The sequence below is a fragment of the Anguilla rostrata genome, chromosome 7, assembly GCF_018555375.3.
Source record: "Anguilla rostrata isolate EN2019 chromosome 7, ASM1855537v3, whole genome shotgun sequence".
Lineage (NCBI taxonomy): Eukaryota > Metazoa > Chordata > Actinopteri > Anguilliformes > Anguillidae > Anguilla > Anguilla rostrata.
The window spans coordinates 50,175,415-50,196,611 of record NC_057939.1 but is presented as its reverse complement, the minus strand read 5'-3'; the positions used below and the strand labels follow the sequence as shown (position 1 = coordinate 50,196,611).

The 21,197-nt window shown below is 41.6% G+C and overlaps 1 protein-coding gene across 3 annotated transcripts in view; it reads left to right on the top strand.

Moving 5' to 3' along the window:
- LOC135259944 (receptor-type tyrosine-protein phosphatase delta-like) overlaps positions 1-21,197 on the top strand; it is a 550,399-nt gene that overhangs the window by 297,284 nt on the left and 231,918 nt on the right. For all 3 annotated transcript variants that reach the window (XM_064344912.1, XM_064344911.1, XM_064344908.1), the window contains exon 8: positions 13,643-13,691. The gene's annotated coding sequence lies outside the window, so the exon portion shown is untranslated. The remainder of the gene's footprint in view (positions 1-13,642; positions 13,692-21,197) is intronic.

Here is a 21,197-nt window from a genome sequence, read left to right as displayed (position 1 = left end):
GTTATCACTTTCCCTTTCATAGGTGCTCGGGAATGCCGTTAATTAAAGGATTATTCCGAGACGCGCTGCGTGTGACGGCCCCACCGGTTCCTGGAGATTGTTTTGCCTCGTCTCTAACGGAGACGGTCGTGTAAACTTTGAATATGGTGTGTCACTTTCACCGACTCACCTTATGCTTGAGTCTGTGTCGCAGCTATGTTTTAATTTACACAATTGAAACACATTGATATCCAGTGCAATTTTAATGTAATGAAGTCCTTTGCTTGTTAAAATAAATAAATAAATAAATGAATGAATAAGTAAATAATATTTTAAAAACTGGATTGCAGGTGGGATGGTTAGTAATGTGTTTCATGAAACAAATTTTCAGGGGACATTTAGGAGCATATTCAAATTTTGATGGTGATATTTGTAAAGGATTAATGAAAGTATTTCAAATGTGTATTTGGTTGTGTGAACGTCTGACGGGTCTCAGAGGCATTTCTTTGATCTTTGCGGTGTTGCTTTCCATCAAATCCTGTAAATTCCACCGGTAAACAGACTCAGTTTTCCTCTGGGAATTTAAGAAAGGGACAGGGATCGATCCCTAAACCAAAGAAGTGGCTCAACAGCCCCTGTCATTTAAGATCGATGGACATTGATCTGGAGAAGGGAAATAGTCCCGTGAGTGCGTGCGGTGGATGTCTTCAAGTGCCTCGCTGATTACTTAGCGCTGGTGTCGTGCTGTATGCGGGGAGCCTTATTGGAAAGACCTGCTGATTACATGTTGTGGGGAAAGTGTGTTTCTGGAAGGTAGCCCCGTAAAAGAAGTCCGCTTTTCTCCCCCCCCCCCCCGTGCGTTTTTTCTCCCTGCGGTTCTGTTGTTTGCTACGAGACCGTAAAGTGGCTATAAACGTGGGTAATTCTGTTGGGGATTCGGTGATCATTAAAATGCTAATCACTGGGGGCAATCCAATGCAAGGCAGGACGCTCGTGGTTCGACACGAGTCTTTTCATCAGCACAAATATTCCAACAGCTGTTTACATGAATGTCAGTCAAGATGGTCCGCAGGTACATTCCCATTCTTTGTTGCAGACAAAAGCTGTGATGATTGCCTGCAGCTTGTCTTATATTAAATCTTAGTTGTACACAGGAGGCAATTATTAAAGGCTGGCAAGGTGAATGGAATATCTGAATAAGCTGAAAGGAGAAAGTCGAGCTTATTAGAATTTCTAAAAAAAAGATAAATAAATAAATCAAGTGGCACGGCTAAGCTTGAGCGACCTCAAAGTTTTTCCGCTGCAAATGAGACGGAATAAAACCGCTCGCGTTTTCATTTCCCGTGTCGCCAGTTTGTCTCTCTCCTCGTTTGTTTATTATTATTATGCACTTCATTAAAATGAAGGGAGGATGGGGCTGCAGAGTGGCTCCCGTTAGGGGGCACTGACCCAACGCCTGCTGTGCCAGCGCCATCTGTGGCCAGACGTGGTATTGTGCCGTCGCCCAGGGTTATCAGGGAGGGTTCAGTCAGCTGGGATCCGCGTCCCATCGCTCGCTGGCGCCCCCTACAGTTCAATTGATGCATGAAGGGTCTTCCTCCGACTCATGTCTGTGCAAAACTGGGCTTGTGGGCTGTGCTGTGAAAAGAAGCAGCTGGCGCTATTGGGTGCTTTGGAGGAGAGCGCATTGCTCGACAACACTACCGTCTCCCACATCAGCTTCAGAGACCGCAGCAGGATTGCGGCTGCGTGCGGTTGGGCGTTGCAGAGAAAATGGGGAGCGGGGGGTGGGGAGGGAGCATGAGCAAGAATAATGGATGCATCGGCAAAAACCAGAAATATGAGGAAGAAAAGTGCATCTCTCCTTTTCTCAAAAAAAAAAATAAAAATAAATAAAAAACCGCTTCTGTAAATCGTTCATCTCTGATCTCTATCTCCTTCTCCGCCTCTCCTCTCCGCCTTTCTCCGGGATGCTCTGTGACCACACCCACGTCTTTCACCGCCTGACTACTGGAGCTAATTTCATGGTCTGGTGGCCAGGACAGAAGGCTTGAGTTGTGACTCGTACAGCTTCACGAGAAAAGGGGGGGGGGGGAGAAGCAGGGGGAAGGAGGAGGTCGTTCATCATGTATTGACACGTTTGCATATGAAATAAATATTGGCCACAGTAAATCCAATACACACATACAACACAATGTGAGTATTTTTCTTGCTGTTCATAGTCAGATGGTCAAACTCCATCATCAATCAATTTAAAGAATGAAGAAAGCAACGTGACATAAAATAACGAGCGGTCTTTCAGCGACTGGGGAAGGCACCTCTTTGCAGGCCGTGTACTTGTATTTGCTTGTTAGTCGGTAACTCGGATTGGTGCTGGTCTTCATTGTAATAAAAACAAATCACCAGATGGGTTAATCGGGCTATGCCTCCATGGGTTAAACATCACGTATCGTTTGGCAAAGAGCTGGAGCCTGTCCATGTGTGCAAGTGCGCCAAACAGCATTTATTCCTAATATCTTGTTCGCTGCAGGGTAGCTGAAGTAGATAACTAAGGTCAGTATTGTGGCAGTCAGTGCCCGTGTGTTAATAGTCCACGTGCCATAAACAAATGATTACCATTTATTTGGGTGAGGGATACATAACTGAACCTCCCACGAGGAGACTGATATAACTGACCTTGCTATCATGTTTACCTTGCTGCAGTCAAGAAAATATGTAATCCTGGTGATTCCATAAAACTGTACTTAAACAAACACCAAAAAGTGTCCTGAAAGCTATATAATGATAGTCAAAGTAATTGCATTGCTTGGTCTGAAGCAGAATACTTGCAGCCTGTGTCGTTGCACCAGGGTCTATGTCATTTACAAGTTATTTATCAGCATGAAAAGTCCAGTTGCAACAAAAGGATATCAATATTGACAAGACATTGTTGATTAGACTAGCCACTAGCCAGTGCTAAGATCAATACAAGTGGACAATGCGTTCAGCAAAGCATACTTAATGAGCACTTCTCTTCACAGATACTGATTAGTTTCACTGGAATGAAAAGTAGCTCCCATGATTCCTTTCTGATTACACAATGCTGTTGATGTTTTTACATAGTCCTTGCCTATTTGGCGTGTTTTATTTTGTGTGCATACTTATTTTAAACCGTTAAGAGTTCTGTTTGTTTTGTTTTCTCTTTGAGGGTGCGAGTAGGGTTCGTGGTTTTGTAATATTCCTAAATTGCAATTCAATGGGTGTTTCTGATGTGAACGAGTAAATATGCTTTGGAGCCAGGGAAAAAAACTGTTTTTCTCTGACCGCCTTGGCATCGCACGTAATTAAGACACTCGCACTCAGAGTCTTCTGTTCTTCCCTTCTCCTTAGCGCAGAGAGTAAACAAAGCAAAAAAGAAAAGAAAAGAAAAGAAAAACAAGCCCAACTGCTGACGGGTTTTCATATTCTGACCGTCCGTTGAGTCTTCAGCTATGCTGTACTGGATGCTGTGGTTCTGGTTGTGACTGAGCTCCTCTCCAAATAGACGTGTCTCTCTGTCACATGCTCATTCTCTGGTTGATGGAGCTCTGTAACTGAATCTCCACAGTAATGGCATCACCTTCCTTTTACCACCGTGCTGTAAACACACTAATAAAAGTGATCCATCAAAGCTGGCAAGGCCCTGAACAAGGCCTTATTGAACAAAATATATTGTCATATATAAATGCATTTTACTACTGTGAATAATATATTTGACTATATATATTTTCTAGCTTTTTTTGTTAGAAATTCACTTTCTGTATTTATTCAACAAAATTATACACTGGAATTTGGACACTTATTTTAGTTCTACTGCAAACTACAATTGGCAGTGAGATAATCTAATAATATATTGATTGTTGTATATGAATAACCTTGGACATAAAAAGAAGGAAAATAAATGTATCGTGCTGAAGGATAAATATTTACAGAATTAAATTTTTTGTTTAGATCTGTCTATTACCGACAATTCACCCAAAAAATAAAATTATAATAAGAATGTGTGCATACTGACTGAGAAGATAAACTATTGATATATCATAAGGAAATATGTTTAAACTAAAATCGTTTCAATGCGCTGATCTGCTAGTACAAAATGCTGGGTTCTTTAGCTAGTCGATTAGTGAATTGAGTAATTTATCATGAACAACTGCTTTCTACTATTGGCAGAAGGTATTCTTCAGAGGTGTCACATACTTTAAAAGGTTCTTAATTCTCGGAATTGCATGGCACATTCTCACCCTGCACACAGAAAAACTCTCAGCAGTAAATCAACTCTGCAGAGGTTATATGAGTCCAACAGGAACCATATACTTAAAGTACTTTATCGGAGAGGGTATATCACAGAACAATCTCTTGCGTATAAATCCTCTGTTCATGTAACATAACTGAAGATAGTTGGTAGATGCATTTTCCCCCTCTGTTTGGGTATGCATTCTCCCCTCTGTCTGCCTAACTAAATAGAATAGGTGTTTGGCTTAGTTTACTCTAATCCAATAACACTATAATCACAATTGATGTATTCTTTAATTGGAATAATGGTGAAAGCATTTTAAAGCAAATCTCCAGTACAGACATCTCAAATCCTCCAGCACAGTGTGTTTTAGCACCTGAGTGACTAATTTAACTTATCAATTGGCTAAAGGGTCCAAGACATCTTGTGTTCAAGGTCTTGCTTGACCACTGATTGAGAGCAAGCCACAAAAAAACTGCAGAGACTGTGGCTCTTCGCGACCGCACGTTGAGAATCCTGGCAGGGAGTCTCGCGGTTATTTGTTGGCTGAACACTTATCTTGCGCATTCGCTGCAATTATTTACAGTGTGCTGTTGAGTAGTTCTCTTGCAATCCATGATTTAAAAAAAAAAAAAAAAAGCTCTAGACAGGGAACAGCAATATGGTTAGATTGTACATTACTTTCTCCAGCCAATGGGATTTACCGTCTGTGAACAATGTTGTTGGTATGGATTATTGCGTGCACTCCCCAGTCTTCGTCTTCGTGTTCGCAATTCTCAAAAGTGATTAAGCGATGAGATCGGAGCAGATGCTCGAGATGAGATTCTCAGCACGTATAATTAATCTCACACGCGATAATTATCTAATAATTACTCTGATTAATTGTAGGCATCCCGGATTATACTTTAAACCTATGGTGGGTGTCAGTAACCTAGAAAATTGAAAACAGTACATATCAGGCAACGTTGTTGCATTCGCATTAGGGGGAAAAAAAACAAGGGGGATAGTTCACTGGTTCATTCCAGCAGATCAAGTGAATGAAAGATGAATTCATCAAGCAATACCGTGACCGTTTTTATGGCCCATTCTCCAGGTTGTAAATTGCTCAGCGTTATGATCTGGCCAGTGTAAAAGCAAGCCGTTGCTGTTTTGGGCCATGCCTCTGTGCCCTTTTTGACCCATCAGCACTCAGCCACACACAGGAACATTATCTCAGCTTCTCAAAGGCGGTGTTAACAAAGTGGGGCATCAGAGGCGACATAGCTCAGGAGGTAAGAGCGGTTGTGCGGCAGTCGGAGGGTTGCCAGTTCGATCCCCGCCCTGGGCATGTCGAAGTGTCTCTGAGCAAGACACCTAACCCCTAACTGCTCTGGTGAATGAGAGGCATCAGTTGTAAAGCGCTTTGGATAAAAGCGCTATATAAATGCAGTCCATTTACCATTTACCATCAGCGTTCAGAAGCACAGGGCATTCGGTAACAAGCCGTGGTGCATTTCCGCACTGTGCAACGGAACCGAGAAATTACATTGAGGATTTTCCTGTGAAAGCGCCTTCAGATCGAAGCCACCGCTGAATACAGCGCCTTTCGCCAGCCCGTCGTTCGAAGCCCGCGGCCCACTGCCTTCTAGCTTTTCAAACGCTAACCGAAAAGCCCCCCCTGGATTCCGTCTCATCAACAGCTTTCACAGTGGCCAGGTGAGGCAGAACAGCTGGCTCTCCCATCGGCTGAAAACAGTCGTTATATAATAAGGCGTCTTTGATCCTTCAGTGATGCAGTGCGCACCGATAACTCATGCACAGATGCAGAATCATTCACTTCAGACTGTTGCCACACAGCATAGCATGAGGAAGACCACAAGCCTGTGAGAACTTCAGGCGCTACTTTAAAATGAAATTATGCCGACTGTCATACGTTGTTCCCATGCGTCAGATGTGCTATGACTTCTAAGTCTTCAAAGAAATAAACATTGGTGCTTCCAGGGATGGCACTGTGTGTACTGTACCTGTGCTCTGCAAGAGTTGCGTGGACCAAGCACACTGATACGAAGAGGAGAGTCTGAGAATGCATTCCAGCTGAGATTCAGTGTCTTTAATGTGATGAAGTGTGGAAGGCTGTGGTCTCGCCAGGCAATTCTTCATTGAGTCTGTTTAACACAGATCCATCACAGATTTGTGTAATTACACCGAATGCAAGTTTTATTCTATTTTTATTCAGTTTGTTCTGTTTGTTCCTATGACAGAACACACAGCACTCTCCCCCGCTCCCTCCGAAAAATAAATAAAATAATGGTTTGATCTCCTAGAGGGCTAACACAACCTGTATTATGTCCACACATTTTTAAATTGGTAAACCTTCATTTTTAATCAAAGTAACGAGAATAATATGGGACCAGTGTTGCTATGTGCCAGACTAATCCTAAAAGCCTGTATCCAAGCCATAGATTAAGACATAAAAAGACATAGATTGTCTTTTATTGAATTTCCATTATGTAGTATATTACCAGAACTGTTTCTTTGCGTTTTATAGCCAACATATTGAGCTAGTACAGAGTGCCAGGGGTCAAATCTGTTACTTTTCATGAGCGGTGGTAAAGAAAAGAGCTGTTTTAATGTCACACTGCAGTTCTGTGAATGTTTATTGTGTCCCATACTATGCTACATTATAGCCAAATGCATTCGGTGCCTCTTGCCTAAAGTAGGACTGTTTGATCAAAGCAAAATCAAATGAAGGGATAGCCATTAAAATAACTTATGGGAGATCTTGTCAGACTGGCTAATTTCTATCTCTTGCCCTTGTATTTTGGCACTCTTGTTGTCAAACACACTTTAGAAATTTCATTTTGAGAATACCCAGAAGATACGTTTAATTGTTGAAGAAGCTCTTTCCAAGAGCAGCTTGAACAAAAAAAAAAAAAAGAAATGAAAATAATTTTCTCCCACTCAATTGTTCTGAGACAATAAAACTGTCAACACCGTTTGTGGAATTGTTTTTAGATTGACCTTCTTAGAAACGTTCAATGTATTATAATCAAGTCACAGCGCTATAATGAATGGTTTAAAAAAATTATTGTTTTGGGTTAAATCTCTGCTTTGATTAGGCGATGATGAGGAGAACTACGATTGTGACAATACTGACAATGACATTAATGATTGATGGTAATAAAAAAAATATATTGACATACATTTTTTAGATCTATTCATACATTTATATCTGATCTAGTTTACCGTTGGTGCTTTTAGAAATTTACTGCTACATTTGATTCTTGGCAATGATTATAATGCAGTCTCCAGAATCTGATTTCTACAGCCTTGCAGATTGTGAAGATTCAGACTGTTTATTCTTTTAAAATCCAATAGCCATTAATGATTCATAATAATTAATAATGCACAGGGATTACACATTCTTCCACATATTTTACCTCTCTGAGGAGAGGCTACTGCTGGTTAAACCAATAGCAATGTTTCTTCCAGCACGGAGCTAACACCTTCTCTTATCGTTGCTATCTGCGCGTGACAATGTGCTAATATTTCAGTATCGTGCCGTTAACGGTTCCCCAGTCACATTGTCCAGTCTCAGGGAAAAAAGAGTCTGAATCAGTGAGTATATCCCTTTACAGCAAATGCCTGATAGGCTCTCAGACTCCTGGTGGTTAGGGGGTTTTGGGTTTTTTTTTTCTTTCTCTCGCCTCTTAGCCATTATATGATAGTGTAGCTTGTGGGAGTACTATGCATTAACACAATAACTACAGGACTATACCAATATATATGTAAAACCAAAAATACTGAATGCGCATGTTCAGAATAATGTTTAACTGTAACTTTCATTTTGTTTGTTGTTTTTTTTACTTTTGCATTAACATGAAGAGAACATTAACACATTCTTGTTGATGTTGATGCAGCGTCTTTTATTTTTTAATTTTATTTAAGTGGTCCTTAGTAGGGGTGGGGAATTTGGTGAGTACTGCTTCAGCCATGATACTCCTTTTCATTTAAATTGGAGATCTCCCCTCTGGGCATGATTGTTCATCTGGCAACATTATCCAGTGTTGCTAAGCAGCGGAATATTTCAGCCAATGGTGATAGATTTCATCACTTAACTGTAGGGGTCCTTCAGTAAACCACATAGCATTATCTCCACATTAAGTTTACATAGAATATATAAACATTAGTATCTAAACAACTTCACCGGTATTACTATGCATACTGTATATCTCCTCACCTTTGAATTCATGTGTCATATTGGTTTTGTATTATAAAGAAATAAATAAAATTTTAGCTATTGAAACTAAAAACTTTTTACATTTAAAAATTGAAAACCTGAGCTCAAATTTATCCATTCTTTTTTAACAAACTAACAAAATCCTTGTGTATTAATCATATAACCATGAGTTATTTGATAATTATTCATATTAACGTACCGTGATGAGTATTGTGTTCTGCCCACAGGAACAATTCCTGATGTGATTTTTTGGCCCTATGACCTCATCTGGTTCTCAGTCCGTTCTGAGTTGATTGTTCTCTGCCGTCACTGTAAATCCATCCGTGATGTGTGCATGTTCTCTCGAAATCTCTTCATCCCATCACACTGTGAGGGAGAAAAAAAAAGAGAGGGAAAAAAAAATGTAATCAATGGCTTGCACAGGGTTCCACAGATCAGCCTGCGGAACGCCATCCACAGATGTGCAGATAGCCGCCGCTGTCACGATGTGACATCATCAGGCCCCGAATCCACCCCCCCCCCCCGTGGCACCCTGCTTAGCCGGGATCAGATGGGCTGTGCCGCGACCCGTCCCGCTTCGCCCGTGTCACTCACGCCGAAACGGCAGAGCCGCCGGTCCTGACAGCGTTCCGATTGAAATGGCGGGAAAGGTACCTTTCCTAAAATTAAAAAAAAAGAGCCGCAAGCTATTGTTTGCTCCTATTTCTGAAAGGGTAACTAGAGATGTAGGCTTAAATTTGAACAAAACCGTGGTTTGATGCAGCCCGGTATCTCGAAAATTAGAGATATTTATTTATAAATTCTCAAATTTAGAAATAACAATGACACATAATTCAGCAAAATACTGATCAGTAGTACTGATTATAGTACATAGCATTTAATGGTGTGTCCTTGCAAAACAATAGCCCATGACAAAATATAAATATACAAAACTATTTTCTGCATAATGCATAAATAGCCAAGATATTCATCTATTAATAACTAATGTTTTGCTTGTTCTTCCTTGGTAGGAGCAGCAAGGCCCGTTCGTTCATAGACTGAAACATAATTAACATTTAAATGACATTTTTTTTTAAATGTATTTTTTCCTAACGTTTGGCTATTTATACTGCAGTAATTCCTCTCCTCGCGGAATTACGACTCATTGAATGTTAAACATCCGTGGCACGCGGGATGACGCTGATTCAGTGACCCCGTTCCTTCTCGTTAAACCTGTCTGAGGCTTTGAGAGGAGGTTGAAGTGATTAGGACTTAAGTTGGGGTGCTGACATGCTTCTTTAGCCGCAGTGTGTGTGACGGACATTTCCAATTAAAAAGAGTAAATAACTCTCCGGGTATCAGTCTCTCCGGCCTTCCCTGCCACTCGGAACCGGACAGAGTCCATCTTCTTTGAAATCCCCCCCCCCCCCCAACCACACCACCCCTCGCCACTACCCGCACCCCCTCCCGCCCCCCTTTCAGTTGAAGTCAGCACAGTGTTCACTGAGCTGGCACGCCATCAGCTTGCAGTACTACTTTTCCACTTCTGCAGTAGCAGCCAGTTCCGTCTTCCTTCAGAAGAAGCACCTGTTGTTCTGCACCGAAGGGGCTCGATTTTGACTTTCTAAACAGCGCCGTTCTCTTTTGAACGAAAGCCCGGGATGTTATGCTACGCCTGCCTAATGCACACACGTATGGGGGGGGGGAGTTGTAGCACTGATGAGTATCAGAGGCGAGATATCGTTTTTGTGCGGTGCGAACGGTGCCGTGTTTATACGGCAGTACAGGCATGTTGTTTATCGATGGCGGTGGTGTGGCGGCTGAAGGTGATAAATAACCAAGGCATTTCGGGGGGGGGTTTGCGCGGTGAATTCTGCCCGTTTCCCTGGGGACCCCCGCTTTAAATGACTGCATTTTGGATGTTTGATTTAAGTGCTGAGGCGAGCACTACCAGGGGGGCGACTGCAGCTTTTCATACATTGGGCTCCAAGGACTCATTTCGCTGTTAACATCTAATCATTAAATCCACCTTGGATTTGTGCCCTCAAAGTACAGTGGGGGGGCAGTGACTGAAAATCTATTATTTTCTGCACAGACAAATTAGTCGCATTATTATCCTAAATGGAGTAATTAAAATCAGACATGACAATACACCTAGACTTCAGATCCATCTTGTTCAGCATGAAGGCAGATTATTAAGGGGAATTATAGCGGGGGATTCTGGAGATAAATGCAAGCCTTCAGACGGAGACTTCATGCTCAAATGATGAATGGTTGGGGACTGTGTGCTGTATTTTCTGATAGGTCTGCAATTTCATATAGAGCCGATGGGCTATTATTATTTTAATGTGGGATATAAAACTTTTACGGATTTTTATACCCATTTTATACACAAAATAATATTTTTATACACACATAAAAGTTTTTTAAAATAAAGCTGTGAGATGTATAAAATATTGTTTAATGTTTTTATTTTCTCTTTTTTTTTTTTTTACACATTTTGATTGCCTAATCATATTCAGCAGTCACTGCTATAAATTTGGGAGAAGCGAGCCGTTGAGCTTGAGCTTGAGATTCTTGCACAGAGGTGTCTCTGACCCTGAGGACTGTGGGCACCCAACTGACCAGCAGGGGTCACTGGTGAGTGATGAGATACCGAGTGCTATCGAGGGTAATCGACCGAATCCCTCCGTCCCATTGGCCTGGATGACACACCACGGCCAATTACGCGTCGCCCTCCGGGGCCACTGGACACTTCCCGTCCCGACACCAGGGTGTGGTGGGGTCTTTTTTTTAAGCCCGTTGGCCGTACGTGTCCTTCAGCAGTCCCGAGGACACGATAGTGTTGTCTCTTTTTTTTTCCCGGCGTTAAACAATCATCACATCCATCTGTTTCTTCCGCTCCGCCGCGTTTCTTTTCCGTTTCGAGACGTCTTCGGCATCCGATGAGTTCCACCTCCAGGCTTTCGCAAACGCGGAGCCCTGAAAACCGCCGTTTTTTTTTTTGCCGAACAAATGCGCCTCGTTCTTATTCGAAGCCTCGCCCCCCCTGCTCCTGTTTATACGACATTACATTTAAACTTGTGCACGCTGATGTCAAATGAAGCACTGGATGGCAAGACTGATTGAGTACGTATATTCTTTCCCTTAATTTTGCTGAAGGCCTGGTTTATTGCGCTGCCGATTCCGGTTGCATGTGAATGCGACTGATGTTGCGTCATATTTATGCGTCTTTGCCCACCTGCTGTTTTATAATTTTGTACATGCTCATGCAATGCATGCAATACGTGCACAGCAGCACACGTAAAGCTCTGCAACTGAGCACCTTTCATCTGGCTGCAAGGACCCATCATGTTCCATATCCTTGCCGACAAAAACTGCTGAATTTATGTATTTTATGAATACTTACCACCAGTGATCGGTAACACAGAAAAAGGACATAACCAATATTATAATAATGCATCCTGTGCAAGAACTGTCTATGGTGGTAAGATAATGTGGACATGGTTGGTTGGTCAAAATCAGCCTTTAGCTACATAGTTTATTGGGGGATTAGAAATTGAAATGAACTCAAAATGTTCACATATTTTTGATTTTTATATTTATGATTATTATAAACATTACCAGCTCCTTGCTATTTAAAGCAAAGTACTGTACGAATAGTAAACGTGCCCCTCAGACTATTCCACTTCTATTCTACCACACGCCCTTTCCAGTGGTGCTTATGGGACAAGAGCACCGATGCCCAAGCTGGCAGGATACTGGCTTAGCCTGATTGGATGGCATGGTTTCTATGGAGAAGAGGGTCAGGACTGGAAAATAATTGCAGAAGGGTTAAGATTGGGGGCATGGCTAAGTGGGGGGGGGGGGGCAGTATGAGGGGTGTTGCTTAACAGAGGCATGCCTTGCGGGCGTAAAGTCAGGAGTGGAATTGAAGCCGAACTGCTCCCTAAAATTAACGCTTCAATTAAAACGATGGGCGTATCCAAATCAGCATTGCACGACCTTCGACCTCTCCCCCTCCCGATCCTGACAGACATCGGGTGCGTCTGAATGCACCACACGCGCTCTTTGCCATGTCCTCTTTTTTTAGCGGTGCTTTTGATCTGAGGTTCCTTCCTGCGTAAAGAATGGGAAGTGACGGTCGGAGGTGGGTGGTGTTTGGACAGGATTTCGTGGGGTATTAGAATGGAAGAGTGAAGCCCGAAAGCTGCCCCGCCCCTGTCCCCGCCTCTTCCCTGGGATCACGGACCTCCGTGGATATGCACACGTACACAAGGGAAAAGATTATAGACGATGCTGTGCCTTTGCAAGTCATGTTAAATGTAGGATTTTTGATCTATTATCTGATATGTAGTGGCAGGCAAAAGCTCGGGTGCCACTGGTGAAATAACATTTTTCTTTAATCTCTGAGTGAAAATAAGGTAATACAACCTCTGCAGGGTGCAAACATAAGCACACTTCTGTCATTTTTTATGTATCATTACCACATTACAATATATACGCATGCTAAATTGCTTCATGCTTTCTGTTAGAGTCCCCAGGTCAAGTATCTCTGTGACTAGCAGCATATACGCATTGTACCTTCTGATAAACAAGATGATTTCCCAGAGGTCTTTCCGTTTCTCTGATGAGGACTGACATTTGTTTTTTTACTCAGAGATGTTTTTGACGCAGCGTGAAGCCTTCTTTTGAGGTGTTTCATGTTTTGACAGCGATATCCTGCCCCCTCGACCTGTGGTGACGGAACATAAGGAACATAAACATCCTTCCTTTAATGCTCGATCACTTCCTTGAGTTTGAATTTTGAATTGTAAATATGAAAATTATAATATATTATATATGGGAGTGTGTGTTTGTGTGTGTGTGTGTTTGTATGTGTGATCCCTTTACACTGTTGCACCTGATCAAATTCAGTTGATCTGATTGTATTCCTGATTCTTGAATAAATAAAACCTTCACTACCAGCCAGGTGTGTAGCACAAAATTCTGTGCCCTGTGTATATGCAGTCTCATTGGCCACCCTTAAAATTGTAGATCCCTCCCTTTGCCCAGGGTAGTCAGTTCCCCTATTCCCCTCACTGTGAACCCCTGCTACCAGCACAGCAGTCCAGAAATGTCTAATGACTTGGCTTCACCATTGTATTGTCAATGATTCATTTGTCCAACATTAAATGAATGTACGTAACTTATTGTCTTATTTTCAACTGCAGGTCTCAGGAGAGAGTATGCCACTTTGACTTTCACACCTTCAATCTCCGGGTAGGACTGCCTGCACGTTTATTTTGTCTTTCAGTGTTTTAATATTAGTAAGGTGCTGCGCAAATTACAGTTCATACTGTATGAATATGATTGACGTGGATCCCATTATTAATGTGTGGCTGAAACTATGTCTGTCTATTTCTGGATACAGAAGAAAATATTGGCCCATATTTCCTTTTTCATACTTTGTTAGGACCATGACTATTTTCATACTACATGTACATGTTGAATTAGGGATGTACAATGTGCGTAAATAAATAGTTTGCTGTCCTTTTCAAAAATATTGCCACAATAAGTGGTTTCGGCTAAACCAGCCTGACTGACTTTGCTTGTTGGGGTTAGCGCAGATAAATTAATGAAAAAACATGCAATTAGTTTGAGAACAAAATGTGTTTTGAGAATGAATAATAGGTATGGCTAGGTTAAGAGAGTTCAAACCCAGAAAACGACATGTGTCTTTAAAATAACACAGTTGTGTTCCAGCACTGTTGTGTACAATGTGGGCATTGAAGGGTTAAATTAATGCTAAATCCATTTGAGTGATGCTATTCCCTCCAGAATATCCCTTAGCGATTGCCGATATGGTTGGAGCACTGGAAAATTGCAATGTTTGAGCCGTGAAACACATATTCAAGCAACAGTTCATAATAATTTAGACAATATTGGATATTCTATATTCAATGATTGACATTAGAATTATGAGTTCCCATCATATCATGAATCCGGAAGAGGAAAAGATGGTTGAAGTACTGTATGTGATTTTTTACATCGAAAAATATAGATTTCCCAGTTTGTATAATTCATTCTCCTGTATTGAGAGGGATCGAAGTAGAGATTGAGACAGAAATAGAGACAGGGAGGGAAATAAGGCAAGCAGAACTTCTGGGAGGTGTTAATATTGGATATTTGATTAAATAAAGGACCAGTGGGATGTAAAGAGTGTGATAAAATAATCTTCCGATGTGCCAGTGTCAGTTGCGGTATTAAATAAACAGAAAAAAGAGAAACTAGGAACGCTGCAGCTTGCTCTTTTGAGCAAGGGTAGAATGTGATCACAATTTTAAATTTTGATGGGACTCATTTTCATTTTATTTGAAAATGCCACACACACACACAGAATTGACTCATACAAACACAATGAATTCTAATACAAGGCCTCACATCGCAGCCAAAGCAATAGAAACCATAGAAAGAAAGTGTTCACTGCAGTCGCTCGCCTCATTTTCTGTTTCATGAGCGGGTCCAAATGACAGTTGTGTGCCCGCAAATTGATGAGGCTTTGAAGTTATCATCTACGCCTCTTTTGTTTGGTTCAGTTTCATTCTGTCAAATCTGTATGCCTTAAAATGCTTACGTTCCACTGTTTTTCATAGTTTTACGGTATTCAGTGTTACAGAGTGTACTTGGCGCTCTGTATTATGGTTCTGTTTTCAATCCTTGTTGACACATTTGCAAATACGCTATTCAATTTAGATTTGATTATTGCCTCCAAGCATAGACAGGTTTCCACTTTAGTCATTGGTAATGTACAGAGAGAGTCTGAGACCTCAATGTACCAGACACCCTGTATGTTGACAAAAAGAACAACAATATGTTAATGTTTTCGAGCATTTAGGAGACGACAGGAATTTGAAAGACATCAGAAGCCACAGGCTCAAAGCATTATTTTCAGCGAGGCAAGAGTTCTGATTTGAATAAGGGTGGGATCGATTTGTCAACAGAATTGGCCAAATCGATGTCAAGGCACTTTATAAGCATTTGTCTCCATGGTTACTCTCAACAGAGCAAAAATGTCTCTCTCCATAGCAATTATCAGTCTCACCAAAGGGAATGTCTGTAAGAAGAATGTAAATAAGTAATGTATTGCTTCGCTTAATGAATTCTGAAACTGAATCTTTCTCTCCCACAAGAACACATTTATATTTGTCTTGAATAAATTCAGCTGGAATACAACTCTTCAGAAACCTCACAGGTGATGAATTTTTTTTTTTTTTTTTTTTTTCCAAAACAACACTCCATAAATATAATACCGAATACATTGTTCCATTCCGGTTTACATTACCTTAAAAGTGTACCGCGCGTGAGAAATACTGACCCATTCCACGACAGGGAGGCAATTTGCTCGGCCCTTGAAAATTGTTCTGACTTTGGTGACAGAGGAGCGGGAGGCGATGGGGTCCGAATCCTGCTGGAGTCGACAGAAACGCAGGGCTCCGGCCCCTCATTCAGCCCCGTAAACCCGACAGCCCCGCGCCACTTTCAACATCGCGGACGCTGTAGAGCGCTGTTTCTAACTTCCTGCCAACAGCACTCTGCCAATAACTTTATATTTCACGGATGGACTTTCGGGGGAAAAACCCATTTCAGATTTGTTGGCTGTTAGACCGTGCACCGATATCTCTCCGTGTCCGGACGCGTTGCTGAAAGCTTTTCGGCTCTTAGAGAGGCGCCCTAAACTCAAATTCATCTTCGCCCCGTCTGTGCGTGGTCCCCTATGACAAAAAAAAGTGTTTGATGACATGCCTGTCGTAATTCAGTTACGTTTTTATTTATATTTCGCAGTTCTTTTGTTTACCTTGTATACAAATATGACCCTTTCCGACATGACAACATTATGTTATACATTAAGTATGATGATATTTTGGCTAATTGGGGACTCTAAATTGCCCATAGGTATGAATGCGCGAGTAACTGGTGAGTGAATGGTGTGTGTGCCCTGCGATAGATTGGCAAGCTGTCCAGGGTGTATTCCTGCCTCCCCAATGCACACTGGGATAGGCTCCAGCACGACCCTGACCAGGATAAGCGGATATAGATAATGGATGAATGATAACATTTTTTTTATTTTTTATCTATGCAGTTGGGAATTGAACTGGGATTGTATTTTGTTAAAGATAATTAAGTACTTCACAAATATGTTTTAAAAGAGTGATTCTTTTAGGGAAAATGGCTTAAATATATTGGAATTCTGCATTATAGTCCATGGCCAGGCTGGCATGGCCATGATATTCACCATAACCTTACCGAGGTCTTGTGATTTCAGCCTAAGAGATCGATTTCCCTTTAAATCTCACTGACAAATGTTAAGAAGCTAATCTGATGAGAAAGAGAATGCTGGCTCCTGACGATTAGAAGACCAGGCTGTAGACATCTTACATTAGAGAAAGCTCTTCAGAATGGATTTTTTTTTCCCCCCAAAGAAATGGGAACTGCAATCTTCCTGATGTTGAAATTCCTCATTCTAACAGATCACCTCAAACTGCATCATTAATTAAGATATATTTTATCAACACAAAATGAGATATGAATTATTTCAAGTGCTATGGGAATTGCTGATAACCCAACTGTGTGTTCAAGAAAATAAGTGTGCCAGTAATTAATTCACTGGAGTATTATTACTATGCACATGTCACTTTTTTTTCTCTTTGATGAAAATAAAATGAATACTTACTTTAATTGGGCCTTATTGTATTATTAGCCAGAGTGTATTATTGCATATTCAGTTTCTCATCTGACAGTGGTACATAATAGAATTCAATAGGATGCAGTCTCCACCAGTGCTCACGGTATCTCCCAGACATCCTCTTTAGAGCCAGTCCCTTAATTCTTCTGTTGACAGGGTGTAGAATGTCTAACGCAGTCAGGTTCCCCTGCAGTAGTGCACTCACGGTCTGTAAACGCACTTAGAAGCTACCTTTAGTTCCTGTGTTACGCAACATAACTTGCGTGCGACACCACAGAAGACAACATCTGAAATGGATATTGAGCTGCAAAAGGGATCGTATACATGATTCAGTGTGCATGCAGAATCCCTGGCTTCCCTGCATAATGCATATAGAAAGCAAAACCAAAGGCAAACAAAAAATGTATTTATCACATTTATGAAGAATGCACATCTGACCTCAAAGTCGGTTGATTTAAAAAAAAAACAGAGTATTAACCGGCCTTCTCCACTGTGTTATTCAAGAACGTAGATGTCAGTGGCCTTCAGATGTGAAAAGTCAGTGATATGCCATGAGAAGAAGCGAAAACACACACACACGCACGCACACACACACACACACACACACACAGATACGCACACACACGCACACGCACACCTTTGGTGGAACAGGGTCTTTTCAAGTCATGTCTTTCTTTCTCCAGTGCAAGTAGAGCAGACAGTGTTATGAACTACGGGAGATTTGCAGTCAGATACGCGGTATTCATGCCTAGATTGAAGAAGAGGCTGAAAAATCCATGTTTCATCAGCTGCTCGAACCAGATCAACAAAAGTGTTCATTCTCAAAAGAGAGGGAGACAGTGTACATCAGTTCACACTTTAGAGGAGTCCACGATTCTGTCACAGTTGACAAACGATTTCTGCTTGGTCCCACATTTCAACCAAAACCTTACAGTACATACAGCCGCACGAAGCAGAACCACAAGTTGCTGGCTTAACAAAAGAAAGTTTGACAATGTGATATGTTTTAAATCTGTACACCAAAAGGTTTTGACCATTTAATTAAGCAAGACCTTTTGATTAGCGTTGCAGAAGCATGATAAGTAGCATTTCAACCTCGGATTTATTCAATTTTCTTTTTTTTCTTTGAGGAAGATAATTGTGTCATTTTTGATTGTAATGTGGTGAAATAATGATGCGTTTTCAACTGAAAGGGGATCACATTGAGCCATGAATGTGGCTTTAAAAAACTAAACTTCCTATTCTAGAACATTATTCCTTGTTTGCAGAATGAGTTCAGTTTTAACTAAAATGTAAACAATTTAGTGTGTGGGAAAAAGTGGCACATTTGCATTATGCTACTGCCTGCAATGTATTACTGGCTTTAAAACCTCTATAGAAAATAGCACAGCATAAACCAGCCAAGATTTAATAAGCTTGGAGCTGATTCAGAGGACTTTTTTCAGTTTCAGTGCTATGGCACAGACTGTGGGCGTGTGTGTCTGTAAAGGGTGATGCGACTCAGACCGTGGTACCTACAGAACTACAATTCTGACATGGAAGCTGCCCCGCAGTTTGCAGAAAACGGAGGGGGAAGAATTGGAGAGGAAATGAGGATAGGCACAGAGAGGGGAGTCTGGTGCAGCCGCTGTTCTGGGTGATTTCAAGCGGTCAGATAAAGTTACAATTGCGAAGGGGGGGGGGGGGTGGAGCTTCTGCACTGCGGGTGGGCAGACTGAGTGGTGGAAAATGGGCAGGTTTGGTAGATATTATACATGAAGAGTCAGCAAGCGCCGCTGCAAGCCAGTGTCGCCTTATCCCTCTTGTTTCAGTGTGCCATCACATTTTAATGTGAGGTTTCTGGGAGAGGTTGAAGCAACCTACTTTTTGGGGAGCTGGTTAGCTCCTTTTGTTGATTAAATCTCATAAGTTTGGCAGCTACAAACCTTACTACAGTAGGTTGGTACGTTTAACTTTTACCTGCATTGAATATTCATGTAAATATTTTGGCAAAAACATGTTTTGGAACACCTGCTTGAATGGTGCTCCTTTTGCAATTGTGTCCCATGTAGATAATGGCCAATAACTATGTATTTCCACTTTTGATACAGACAATATAATATTTAGATGATTTATAACTTTTGACACGAGCAGATTTGTAGTTGGAAGCTGTTTCAATGTTTACAAAGAGTGATAAGAGATCTCATTAATTCCAACGAGTGCCTGGATTATTCATGAGGTTAAAGCCGGATTTGATGTGTTGTGACTTCCCCCCTCTGAAGCTCTGCACTGTCTTTAGTGAAGGGGGAGAAAGCTCGCAGAAAGCCGTTTCCAGAAATTACACTCATCTTTGTTCTGGCAGAATAATTTTTTAGGTCACTTTCTTCCATTTTTCCCATTTATTGTAATACTGTAATTACCATACCAAGTTGAATCATCCATGATAATTATGTCTGCGAATCCTTCTTCAGCAACTCAGATAATAGGATTCCCTTGCATGGGTCCTCCCTGCCTGGCAGACACATCCGCTTATAAATCTGTCATAAAAAAGCTCATTATCTTTTGGAAAATAAATGTATATGAGCTTTGTTTATGTAATAAGAGAGGCAGGTGAACCTACTGTCGTAGGCCCGTGGCAAACAGGCTGTTTTCTGTACAACAGTACGTGTTTGCTAGGTAGTGCGCATTTGTACTGGACTGTAATATGCATCCATTAAATCTGCAAAACGTTTGCTTTTATTTGGAAGACAAAATTAAGTAAATTCTACTGTATCCAGACCTATAATACCTTTTACATTTTGGAGTGAGTAGGACATAAAGGGTCCACATTAGGTGAAGTGTAAGCATATAGTGAACATTTCATTTCAAGACAGGAGCAAACTTATGTTCGTGGAACAGTGAGGAGCACTATTTTTGCTATGCCTTGCCGTCGGTTGTTATGGAGATGAATGTGACTTTGAATTGGATATTGCTCTCATTTCAGATGACACTTGGAAGATCTTAACTTTGAGGTAGACGATAATGGCCGGTTATCAAAACCCACCTTCGGGGAGCAATTACAGCAGTTTTTTTTTTTTTTTTGACAAGCTGCCTTTTTTATGACCGAATGCCCTGAAGTGAGGAGAGAAATCTTGACGAAGCGTCTTCGCGACGGAGGCGACAAGCTCGGGCAGATTACCCGCAAACGTCAGTTGGCTCGGGGGAATTCGCGGACGTTAGCGGGCGGCCGTTATGGGCGAAGGCCCAAAATCAGGAGCGGACGCAGACGCACCTGCACGCGCTCATGGGTGTAAAAAAGTGCGGTCGTCGACTAAACGCGGGTCGGCCGCAAGATCCCGTCCGCGCGCCTCAGAATCTCTCCCGCCATCTTTAACTAACTGAATGTTTTTTAGGTTTGCGCCTTCACAGGCCGCTCCTTCCTTGACAAAGAGCCTGACAGGCAAGGTGAGATCCTCTAGCTGTAGTACGTCAGTGATGTTTGGCTTCGATCTCAATGCAGTGGCGTAGGTTTCGTTTGAACATTGGGAGGGGGGACACATTAAGCGGCTGGTCTGGGGCTCCTCCCCCAGGAAATTTTGAGCGTCAAACACTTCATTTCCTGCATTCTGGTGAATTTTAATACACCAATTTGTGCCTTTTCTGCATCAATTTTAAAGTCCTCTGCTTCTTTCATGTTTTTATTGGGGGGGGACAAATGCACGTGTTCTAAATATTGAGGGGGACGTATCCCCTGCGTCCCCCCCCCCCGAAATCTACGCCTATGTCACAATGTTGGTGCTGCGAAAATGCTCATTGTTCTTTTTTTTTCCATTGGTTTTTAGTTGACTGATAACACCAGTTATCATTCGGTTGGTAATTTATTTCAATCAATAAAAACTATTGACCGCACAGGTCTTGCGTGGAATAGAGCTGCAGCTGGCATCATTCCTGAATAATCTGCCGTGAATTAATCTTTACCTTTCATTTTCTTTCCTTGTAGCTCCATCTACTGTAACCTGTGCTAATGCGCAGAACAGTCACATGACTTGAAACAGGCCATAGACGTTCATGCGACTAGATTCACA